The 12,071-nt window shown below is 40.8% G+C and overlaps 1 protein-coding gene across 3 annotated transcripts in view; it reads left to right on the plus strand.

Annotated features, from left to right (window-relative positions):
- Positions 1 to 3,846: 3,846 nt before the first annotated feature.
- RUBCNL (rubicon like autophagy enhancer) overlaps positions 3,847 to 12,071 on the plus strand; it is an 87,770-nt gene continuing 79,545 nt past the window's right edge. For all 3 annotated transcript variants that reach the window (XM_016123596.2, XM_016123591.2, XM_016123603.2), the window contains exons 1-2: positions 3,847 to 3,974; positions 4,122 to 4,302. The gene's annotated coding sequence lies outside the window, so the exon portion shown is untranslated. The remainder of the gene's footprint in view (positions 3,975 to 4,121; positions 4,303 to 12,071) is intronic.

The following is a 12,071-nucleotide window of genomic DNA, read 5'->3' on the forward strand; positions in this document are numbered from 1 at the left end:
TGTATTTTGTTGTTGTTAATCATTTATTGAGAAATTCACTTATTTTCTTCAAACAGCTTTGTAAAAAAAATCTGAATACATGAGACTACTTTTTTCTCATCTCCCTGAAGAGAGTCAAGTAGGGCTCTGAATCCCCTAGCGCAAAGTTAAGAGACTTTTGTATTTAGCTAAATTGTGGTTCTGTGGTGTGGTAGGTAGAAAGACAGCAGTTACTTGAGTGGAAAGTAGAAAGGGGAGAGCAGAGAGGTTCTGTGAGGAAGGGACAGACTCTCTGAAGGAGCAGTATTTGGATGCTGAGAGACTGAATCCCTAGGAGCCTGATGAAGGACGCCTGTACCCACATGGCATAGAGTAATGGAACTGCCCACATTAATAGACTTCAAAAATGAGAATCTCAGTGGTGACCATGATGGAACAAAAACCAAAAATCTTCCCCAAATGTTACATAAGCACCTGGGCTCTTAAGAAACTCTAGGGAGAGGGCAAAGTTCTCCAACATATAAAAAAATTTTCTTGCCACTTATTCAAGTAAGGATAGCAAATCAACTTAATTTGATTTAGAAAAAAAAATTAGAAATGGTATTTTTTTTAAGTGCCAGCATTATGGAGAAAAATTTATTCTAGCCAAACAGGATTTTATCTAGGTGTTTTAGCCTTTCCTTATCAAACTGTTCAGGTGGAAATGACTTGGGAAATTGTCTTAACTGGGTCAGAAGGCTACTGCAAAAACCAGTGGAATGTCAGGCATGAGATACTGAAGCACCAGGTCAGCACTGGGAAGCCGATATGAAAAATGGAAGATGTGATCAATGGCTTGAAGTATAAAGGTAGAAAAATGTGAAGAATGTTCCCAGAGCATTTGTTAGGTCATTGTGGATTTTAGGGTAATTGAGGCAGGAGTGAAAGAAGAGACTGAATACTGGACTGAAACCACAGTAAAGAATACTTTAAACACTAGAGTAAAAATCAATTGTGGATGCATTAACTGTTCCCAAACATGAGATAATCTTAGCTTAATATCTTTTTCTTTGTAGGATGACATTCAAATCACACTCTAGAAGCAGTGTGAGCATTGAAAAATTTGTGAAACATCTAAAATATGTGATGTATAGGACTTGGTCGTTGGAAGAGGGTTTGTGGGGGAAGAATTCTGCAATGACTAAGATCCTCCTGGGTCCACAAACTAGTGGCAAGACAGAATGCAAACAAGTTGCTATTTTTAATTCTAACAGCAGATTACTATTTACCATTGCCCTCATGCAAGACCCAAAATTTTTATGTGTACCACATTTTTCATCACGAAAATAGATCACTGAACATGTGCAACTTCTGATTTTACTAATCCAGTTAAAGGCATCTTCAAAAAGAAAAAGTGGAACTGTGTAATGAGAAGGGAGGAAAACTATAGATGAGTTTTACTTATCTGTCAGACCAAAGGCACATGCTCCTCATCTTAACATCTCTATGGGAACAGGCTGACACTGGAATCAAGGCTTGCCTGGAAGCTGTGGGGTTGTCATATCTGGTGTTCCTGAATGGCTGAAAACAAACAGCATTTTCACCTGGCTCCATATTCTTTATGTGTTAACTTTATCTCTCAAAGGTGATGAAACTCTTTCAGGGCATGTCATCTCTGAATATTCCCCACAAAGTCCAAGCTACTTATCACCAGTAGTAATAGTAAAATAGTAAACAGTAAAATGGCAGGACTATTGCTTCTGAATGGGGGAGTACAAAAATCCAAAACTGGGTTCACACACCTCTGAAGGAAAGCAAAATAGGGCAAGACTTACTAAAATTCAAAAAAAGAATTTCCAGGGGTAGGGACCCTTTCTTAACCTACTGCTTTCACTTGGACTTTAGCTCTAAAGAAGTATTACATCATGATAATAGATTTTAATTATATATATACATATATATGATTGTAATACATACACAATATAAAATTTACTATTTTAACTATCTTAAGTATACAATTCAGTGACATTAACTACATTTGCAATAATGTACAACCATCATGACTATTCATCTCCAGAACTTTCTCATCATCTTAATAGAAACTCTGTACCCATAAAACAAGAACTCCCCATTTTCCTTCCCCCATCACTTGGTAACAACCTCTATTCTATTTTCTGACTCTATGAATTTGCCTATTCTTGATTCCTCATGTAAGTGGAATCATACAAATTTGTCCTTTTATGGATAATGGGTGTTTCAGACTGACAGGAGAAAAAGAAACTGCAACAAGCCAAATGTACCTTCCCTCACTTCTTTCACTCCCTGAGGCATGTCTTGGCTTCCCTCCCATGTAATGTGGTAATGATGCCAATAGGCTCCTTCTGATAGTTTATTATGCAGTTCATCTCATCTTCTTCCTGTTTTGTACAGAGACTGATTTCCCCTTTGCTGACTCCATCAGCTGAGTTCAAAAACAGGGTCGCATTTCTGCTCATGGCACAAATCACTTCTTGTGAAGTCTGACTGGTTTGGGGGCACAGCTGCCAGGCTTCTAAGTGGCTGTCCTGGTCACAATGGAGCTTTGTGTGTGACCAGTGGGGCTAGGCATGAGCCAGGCTGGCCGAAGTGGTGAGTTGTTCCCTCAAGCCTTGAGTCTTGGAGGGTACTGTGATCTGGAAGATGACCTTCCTCAAACAAAACCAAAACCAGCCTCTGCTTTTCCTGCATGGTAATTATCAGTGACTCTCAGAATTGACCAATCAATTAGGCATTCTTGAAAAGCCTATCCCTCAGTATTTAGAGTTTGGAAAAGTCTACTGCCAGGTCCTAGAGGAGACAGAGTAGCTTTCCAGTGGGTATTCCTAATTTGAGAAATCTGTCCTTGAACTGCTAGTTCTATAGCTACTTTTCAAGAATGTGGGCCTCCTTTATCTGTGGCTAGATGTTCTATGTGTATGTTCAAATGCATAGGATGTCGCACACAATAGTGCACAGGCCAGACAATGACACTTTCAGTCAAGATGATTTCAAAGTGACTACAAAGGGAACTGATTAGATCTTGCTGTCTTGATCCAAAATCTCCTGGTTTCCCTATAAGAATGCTTTTCTTGCCTTGGATGATGTCCAGTCTGCGACCTGGTACAGTTTGTTGTTATTTGGCTAGTAGACTTGCTGATTTATTTTGCATGACATTTGCTCTTGTTTTAAGATTCTTTCTCTTGGCTTCCTCCTGATTCTTCTTCCCTTTTAAATATACCTCAAACATGTTCTTGGTTGGCCCTTTCATTTCACTATTCTTCTGTCTTGCTATGTTGTGGTGGATAGTGAAGATAGAATTTGGTGTTAGATACATCTACCTTCAAAGCCTGACTCTGCTACTTACTAGCTCTGTGGCCTTGGGCAAGTAACTTAACCCCTCTAAACCAGATTCCTCCTCTGCAAAATGGGAACAAATGATTTGTTGTTCTTAGGGACATTGATAGGATCCCTTAAGATAATTAGGTAAAGAATCTGGCACATAGCAGGTAGTCAACGAATGTAAGCGTACACCTCATATCCTCTTTTTTTCTGGTATTTTAATGTAAGCCCCCACCCCCACCCCAATCCGCCTTCGGCCAACCTGAATTCCTGAGGCAGAACCCAAATGTCCAAAGTTTCTTTAGGTCCAAGCCGTCCTAAGCTCTGGACAGGCTTCCCTCAACAGAAGAAAGGTGATTGACGAGTAGTATTCATCCGGCTTTCTGGGATTGGTTTCTGCTGTCTTCATCTGAAGCAGCAGCGACTAAACAGTATTGCCCCTTAACCTCTATGCCAGGCTACGCCAGGGAGGGTAGTGTTCCGGAGAGACACTTTGCAAATTAAGCCCCAAATACCTGTGACGTGGTTCCGCAAGCTAAAAGTGACAAAGGACAAAGCCAAGGAGTCAAGGGGAGTGCGACGGAGTTTGTTTATACCAAGTGGAAAGGACCCTTCTAAGCAGGCCAGGACTGGTTCAACTGTGCGTTGTTATGGGGCAGGTAACTCAAAAGATTCTTTCCACAAGAGAGGCGAGGGCGCTACTGGAGCGCCCTGAAGTCCCCTAGGGGCGGAGGGACGTAGTAGGCTCAGCCTTAACTAACCCGGCTTAGGTTTCTATTTGTGACACTTTCTGTATTGGTTGGCAGCTTCTCCCCAGCATCCACCCGGTTCTGGATGCTTTCCGCGGCACAGCTGTGATGGGATTCCAGACCCTCCCTGCTAGATGACAAGGTGACAAATAGGTTAAACGAATGCTGACAGTTAAGTCATCGGAGTGGGGCTCCGCGGGGAGCAGCCTGAGATCTGAAAGACGCAGCTCCGCGCCCGGTAAGTTGCAGTTCCCCTCTGGACCTGATGATTTCTGTGCAGACTTTGCACCCAAATTATTCATGAGGACCATCTTTCATTTCAGGAAGTTGTGCCGAATGCTAAATACCGCTGCTTGGAGTGTTTGGGTCTGCGTTTATCTCTTTTTTCTATCCCTTAAGGCGCGGCTCCGTCTGGGCCCCCAGCGAGCGCAGGGCGAGCTTTCCTAGGCGAGGACGGTGAGAGGGGAGCGCCGATGCTCTCGGCGGTCCCCAGCCCGCGTTGCCCAGGGCACTGGGGGCGGGGCAGAGGCCACGGCCGAAAGGGGACCCCAGGGACCTAAGCTTCTAGCTTCTGCCTTCGATGTCCCCCTGTGAGCACTCGGCCCGAGGGCGGTGCTTCGCGGCCTTGAAGGGCGCCTCGGATTTCCCTGGTAGCCCCCGGGTTTGGCGGGTGGGTGGAGGGGCGTGGCGGCGTCCGGGTGCAGCTTCCCACCCTTGGCCCCCTCTCTTCGCCGCTGTGGAGCGCGGTGACCTCGCAAGGCCGCCGGGACGCGTGTGAGCGAGGGCTCGACGCGCTGCGCTCTCTCGGCGCAGCTCTTCAGCTCCGGGTGAGCTGCGGCGGGCTGGTGGCCCGAGGTACAGGGTAGACTGAGGATGTGATTGAGAAGCGGCATGGTAGGAGGGGCGCCAGACACTGCGAGATCGCAGGGTATGTCAGGGCAGTCATGAGAGCCTTTGGAGAATGCCCGAAGGGGCTTCTCTGCAGGGGCGGCGGGCGGGTTTTTATGGAGTTTACTTTCAGGAGAGGGCGACTTTGCTGGGTTTGGGTCCGGAAGGGCGGGAGCGTCTCAAGGCCCTTTTGCGCAGGACGACTCTCAGCGAGCACAAAGTCTGACCCCTGCGTGGTTCCAGGCGGTGTGTTCCGGAGTTGGTGGTTTTTCTCAGTTCCCCAAAAGTAAGCTCACAGATCGCGCATGCCTGCGGAGCACCCTCTCTTGAACTTAACCGAGATAGGTTGGAGCATGAAAGCGCGGCGTATTGTTTGGTTCCAACGTCCCATGTGAAGTCCACCTTACTGAGATTGCAACGGAAAAAGTGGAATAGCTGTATTTTATCCTTAACCTGCCCGCCCACCTGACCGTGACTGCGCAGTGGGGGACCGCCTGCGAAATTGATGCTTAAAGAATGTAGAAAACCTTCGGAGGAGGGATTATTTAACCCTAATGCGAATTAAGGGTCAAAGGAAAGGGTATAATTAAGAGCTGCCCTTACTGTGTTATTACAATGGAATTTAAAAGAATTTCTGAGTTTGAAGATATGGTGGGAGAGTGCAAAGAACTGAGTGAGGGTTGGGGTGTTGTAACCGCCAGCCCTCGATAGATACACGGACCACCAGAAATCAGTGAGTTATAGGAAACACACTCTTTATTCAGCCAGCTGGGTCTGCCAGGGGCCCGCTGATCCCAAATTAAGCAGTTCCGAAATGTAGAGGTACAGGGTTTTTAAACCCTAAACCCCATTCTTCATTCTGTCTGAACACAAAAGTCTATTTTTCTTCTATTTACTGTCAACCCACAGGTCGGTTGTGCAAGCGGGGATACAGAAGCAGAAAGCTTACTGTTAGAATGTTATGTTCCTATGGGTGACAGCCTATGTTCCCATGGCGATAGCCAAGCAACAATTTCCCAGCTAGCACAGGGGAAACTTGTGTTTCTTAGCGAATAGCAGTGAACTTCAGTTTACTTTTTATTTTCAGTTGCTGGTGTGAGAAGTGGGAGGACAAGTTGCTTGACCTCACTAGGTGGTTTGGAAGATAATTGGAGGGAGGGTAGTGCTTTGAAAGTATAAAGTGTGGTTTCTATAAAATAAAATAAATTGAGATACCACCACATTGCTGCCATGTCTTCCTCCTGGCCACGAACAGTAACTTGTTTGGAGCAGGGAGTTAAGGCAGCAGCTTCAGGGCAGTGCTGGAGTTTTCCAGATTGCCTGTCCAAAGTGGCCGGATGTGTCTGTTTCTCAATCTCTTCTTGCAATTCCTCTTCACTACCTCCTGAAACTGCCCGTCATGGTGTGACATCAGGGGAGAGAAACTTTGCCTTTTTCTTTTTTTAAAAATCAACTTCTTTAGGGCCTGTACGAAGTGGGAGAACTGCTAAGCACATTGATGAAAATTGAAAGTCATGGTCCCAGGAGAGTTAGATTTCATCAGATGTGTTCTTCATGAGACCATTTAACTCTGAACACATCGTTTGCTTTCGAGTTGGAGTTCTTGATTTCTGACACAAAAATTCTGTCAGAGCCAAGGATAAACATTCCAAGAATAAGTATTTGAGAAAGATAAAGAACTCTAGAAAGAGTACATTACCTCCCCCTCCCCCACACTCATTTGAAGGGATACAAATAAACAGTTCTTTTTAGATAAGCATACCTATCCTGCCAGATATTATAAAATGAGAAATACTAGTGTCTTTGTGTCATATTGTATCATTTCAGGATACCAAATCAGCCCTCTGATTGGTTTTTCTATTTTAATTGACAAGAGTTGAAGGATGACTCAGTTAGGAGGTTGGGAAATAAAGCCAGGGTCTTCTTAATTGTGTTGACTTAAAGTGAACTGTAAGTCTTTATAAAATTATACCAATGCTGGTGATAATAAAGCTAACTTTGATAGAATATTGCATTTCCAACTAAAATATGCATGTTACAGTTCATTTAGTTTTCACAATCTTGCAAAGGAAGCACAGTGCCTTACCAAAGGTTATAGCTACTAAGTAATTTCCTCAAGTTGATATAGAAATTATATTTGATTGGGACTCATGATTTTTTTTTTAACTTCTGCACTGTGTTTTCTTCCACATATAGAGGTGGCATTAGGGATGAAATGGCTCTGGAATAAGTTTCCACAGTATGGACCCTGAGAATGCCACTGGATTGTTATGTGGTCTTATGTGGTCTTGTTTTCCGTTTTCTGACTCTGTTTTCTCATCCACAAAATGGTGATAATGAATGAATATTGAATGAATACATTATTTCTCACTAGAATGTAAAGTGTGAACTGCAGAGGAGAAGTAATTTTCAGCGAATAAAAGGAAGTTTCAGAATCAAGTGTTTTTGTCATCTGTAACCTTAGGCTGGGAAATGGCAAATGAATAGAAGCTGAAATTAACTACACACTTCATGTCATCTGCCCAAGAGTTGTTTGAAAATGATTTTTTTTCTAAAACAACTTTAGTTTTGTTCTTAGATCTTTAACTTTACATTTATCAAATTAGAATATAAATTAGACCTGAAAGCTTGTTTGTTTGTTTGTTTGTTTTTGCAGGTGTCAGGAAGGAAAAACTTTCCTCTGGTTCTTCAGGCTGGTCTAATAATCAACTTGACATGAGATTAGCAGGAGAAAAAAAAAGTTTAACATCATGTATACCTCCTGTATAGATGAGAGAGACCCAGGATAACTGAGTAACCTGCAGAAATGGCATAAGTCATCATCTATATACCATATTTAGCTAAAGACAAAAGAAGATGTTGGGAGCGAGGAGTCAGTTAAGGAAGGTTACCAGAAAGAGTACAGCAAACAAGAGTAAGATTGTTATGCAGACTTAAATCAGGGCTTTCTCCACTGATAACAGTTTCTAGAGATTTAGATATCCTCACTTCCTAATGCTGCAGCACCCTTAAAATGGAGATTTTCCTTTCAAAAGTTCTTGGGTAAATGTCCTTTTACAAAGGGTAACTTGTATTTGATTTTCAGAGCTTCTCCCATGTCTGTTGTTTCTTGAGATTAACTAACCTAAAATAGTATCCTAAAGAGGCATATTTTGAGTGGCAAACTCTGCTCGCCTTCATAGGTAACATTGAAAAAAAAAGCACCCACAGCCATCAGGTGCTTTTCATTAGCTAGTTTCATGTGATGAAAATTGGATGGTGGATTTTTATTTTTGTCTTAACACTTTTTTTTCTACCTTCTTTTCCAATAAACTATAATGAGTCAGAAAACAACTCAATACATGTAAAGTACTTTCTCTGTTCTTTATTTGAAAATTGTTCTTAGATGACAGCTTTTGGTACATAACAGCCACTTTTGGTACATAACAGTATGTAAGAGGAGATTTGAACTTTTGTATATGCATATTTGAAGGATATTTTAAACAATATGGCTCAATTGTCAAATCATTTAAACTGTCCTAGGACCTATATAAAAACTGATTTTTTGTTGTTGCTCACTCTTAGTTTGGATATTTGGGCTGAGGGAGGTAAGCATGTCAATGTCACAGATGTTGCTGGATTTACAGCAGCCATTTTGAATTCTGGAGAGTTGTTTGGATCCATGAGATGTGAAGGTCTTTTCCTCACCCCTGTGCTGTTGTGGGTAAGACTGTGGACTTGGGAGCAAGACTGTTGATGTAAACTGGCTCCATTTACTAAATTCCATATAAGGGTGAGTTTAAGATATCAGAAGATGAGAGGTATGGGAAAAAATAGGGCTTAATAAAAAAGTAGATACAGTAAATAAGGATAGTGCATACATGTAGGGATGCAGTTTTAAAATGGATGGTGGTAGGTTTCAATCTAAAGGTAAATTTAAATAAAGATGGGAGGGATAGAGAGACGTACCAGTATAAAGGTAGTAGATAAGGAGGTCAGAGAGATAACTTAGGGACACTTGGACAGATACAGCAATTTTTTTTAACTTAGGGACTTTTCTTATGAAAAATTTCAATCTTAAAAGTAGAGATGTACCCATCTCCTACCTTCAAGAGTTGATCTATTGTGTTTTACCTATATCTCCCACCAACACTTTCCACTGTATTAAAGCAAATTCAAGAAATTCTATAAATTATTTCTAAATATTTCTAAAAAGATAGGCACTTAACCAAACATAACCACAGTACTAAACCTCTTTGACTTCGTTTCCCATCTATAAATTGGGACCAGCAGAACTTCCCTTACAGTGCTGGTTTAAAGGTGAGAATGGATGCCTGAAGCCCTCAGAATAGAGTCTGGCAATCGGTGCTCAATTACTGCTAGCCATCATGCCGATGATCTGTCTTTACCAGTTCTTTTTTTTTTTTTAATTTTTCTAGATGATTCAGTTGTTTTCACTTCTATTTCCTTTCTCCTCTTCATACTTACTTTAGGCACACTTATTAAGTATTTCTTTGCAAACCAAAATTAATTTTAGACTAATAAATAAAATGCATTTATTTGAGCAAAAGTTGCTGCAGTCCAGGAGACACAAGAGTAGAAACCTAAATCGTGTTCCACTGAAACAAAGAGGAGACTGCCTTTTATAGTGAAAGTTCCTACCCAGGTTCCCAATTAAGTCTGTTTTATGTAAGTGAGGCATCTAAATTGTACAGTTCTGATTGGATGGGGCAAGTCTATTCATTTGTCAAAAAGAGGAGACAAGGAACTTCCTTATAACAGTAGTTTCAGACCGTGTAAGCACCCAGGGCACAGTGCAGGAAGCCCAGAGTTAAGTCCAAGATTCTTCCTGGTGTACAGAGCACTTGAAGAGCCTCTTACAGCAAATGGTCCTAGACTATTATTTATAAAATGTGGGCCCTCAATTGATGATGGGAAATCCATCTCAGCAGATAAATTCCGTTTTGCTCTTCACATCAAAGGATTTTTTCTTCTGGGATCCACACCCTTTATTTACTCTCTATTTCCCTTTTAACTTTCAGTGCCTTTGTTTACAGCCTGACTTAAAGCTTGCTCTCCTTTGATTCCTGTATCCCATGAAATACCCATGCTCTCTAGTCTTCTGACTTTTTTTGAAGGGAGGTGGGTACTTCTTCCTGTTTTATTTTTTTGACAGCATTATTGAGATTTAGATAGAATTCACATAACATACAATTCACCCATTTAAATATACAATTCAGTGTTTTTAATGTATTAACAGATTTATGCCATCATTACCGCAGTTGATTTTAGAACATTTAGAACTTCACAAAGATACTCCGTACCCTTTAGTAGTCACCCCTTATCTTTCCATCCCCTTTCTCTTGCCCTAAGCACTGATCTACTTTCTGTCTCTATGGGTTTTCCTGTTCTGGACATTTCATATAATAGCTGTGGATGTGTAAGGTTTATAAATAAATAGTTTTATATGGGAGATGTATGTGCAAATAATTATTTTTATAAATAGGAAGGTCATGATTATAAAATTCTGGGGAAATTTTATGACAAGGTGAAATCAAAAATAGCTGTGTGGCTCTTAATCTTATGTTTTGTGACAAATCTGATGAGAAATTTCTAAAAAATTACTTTTCTAATGAAATAGGAAATATTCTGCTAATTTTAGTCCAACAGAATGTGTAAATACCAGTGGGAAGAGCTTTGGATCAGGTGTCAGACTTTTTTGTTCTACTTCTGCTAATTACTAATGGTGAGATTTTGGGCAAGTCCCCTAACAGTCTCCATTTCATTCCTCAAATAGGCATAATGAAATCTGAAATATCACAAGTTATCATTGTGAAGAGTGAGAGTGGAAAGTATGACATATGCAGTGACCATAGGAAGTTAATCACTTATGTGTCTTGGAAAACTGTATGATATTATTAGACAAAATATCTGGAGTTCCTTGATCTTTGCCTTCTTTGAGTCACTTTCTCATCCCAACTCACCTATTTCTCAACTATTTTCTGTTGTTCCTCTGTGTTCTTCTGACAACGAATCTTCAGAATTAAGGGTCATTGCCAAAGGCTAAATTGGTCTTAGACGAGTCCTTGTGAAGCTATCATTGCAACATGTTTCCTTCCTAGGGTTGTAGCATTAGAACACAGTGTTCACTTGCTGCAGTGAAGGTGCAGCTGTGTGAAAGTTGTGGTTCATTCTGATTCCCGGCCACTGTTGTAGAAGTTGTGGCATCACATTATTGAGCATTGAAATGGTTTCTATTTGATATGTTATGATAGTTTTAGTCTGTTGAGTCTTTGGGGATGTGAATCTTTGTTTAAATTCAAAGCATGAGGGGAAGTAGATACAAAAAGAAAAGAAGAGGTTTGGGGAACTGTGTTAACCAAACAGCTCACATGCGATGGTTAAAGATCCATTTACTCTTTGTTGGCTGCATTTGTTTGTTACTTGGAAGTGGGGGGTGCTTAGTAAGAAACCATAAAATTGATAAAAATGAATTTTACCTTTCACCCTCAACTCTCGTTTGTGACTTCTATTCTCTAACATCCTTTATTCTAAGGAAATGGTTGGAAGACATTTTAGGCTGCGACCTCCAATTTTTTCTAAAGGATAACATCTTTTCTTCCTTTCTTGGGCAACAGGAATAATCAACACAACCATACTTATGTATCGTTCATTCTCTTGTTCACTCATTCATATACTTAGAATATATATTTTTGAGCACCTATTATGTGCCCCTGTTTCTAGATTCTGGGGAAAGAGCAGTGTCCAAAATACATTTTTTAAAAAAATTTGCCCTCAGAGATTTTACATTCTAGTGGGTGTTAGTCATTGAGGCTAAATAAAATGAGGATTAGTGCTAAGGAGTAAAGAGAAAAATAAGGATTTAGAAGGAGAAAGGAACTTTTGGGGAGGGACAGTTACCATTACTTATAGGGTGACCAGGAAGGCTTCACTAAGAAAGTAAAATTTAAGATGAGTTTTTACTCTGATGGTCCCATTTGTGTCTTCAGTTAGCAGATAAAATCCTAAATCTTACTTGTGCCTAATCATGGAGTAATTTTAACATTGTTAAGAAGCTAAAGCTGCTAATCTACCATCAAATGCTGACTGCTTATGGTCTAAAAGACTTTTTGGGCTCTG

This window comes from Rousettus aegyptiacus, unplaced genomic scaffold, assembly GCF_014176215.1.
Source record: "Rousettus aegyptiacus isolate mRouAeg1 unplaced genomic scaffold, mRouAeg1.p scaffold_m13_p_11, whole genome shotgun sequence".
NCBI classification, from domain to species: Eukaryota; Metazoa; Chordata; class Mammalia; order Chiroptera; family Pteropodidae; genus Rousettus; species Rousettus aegyptiacus.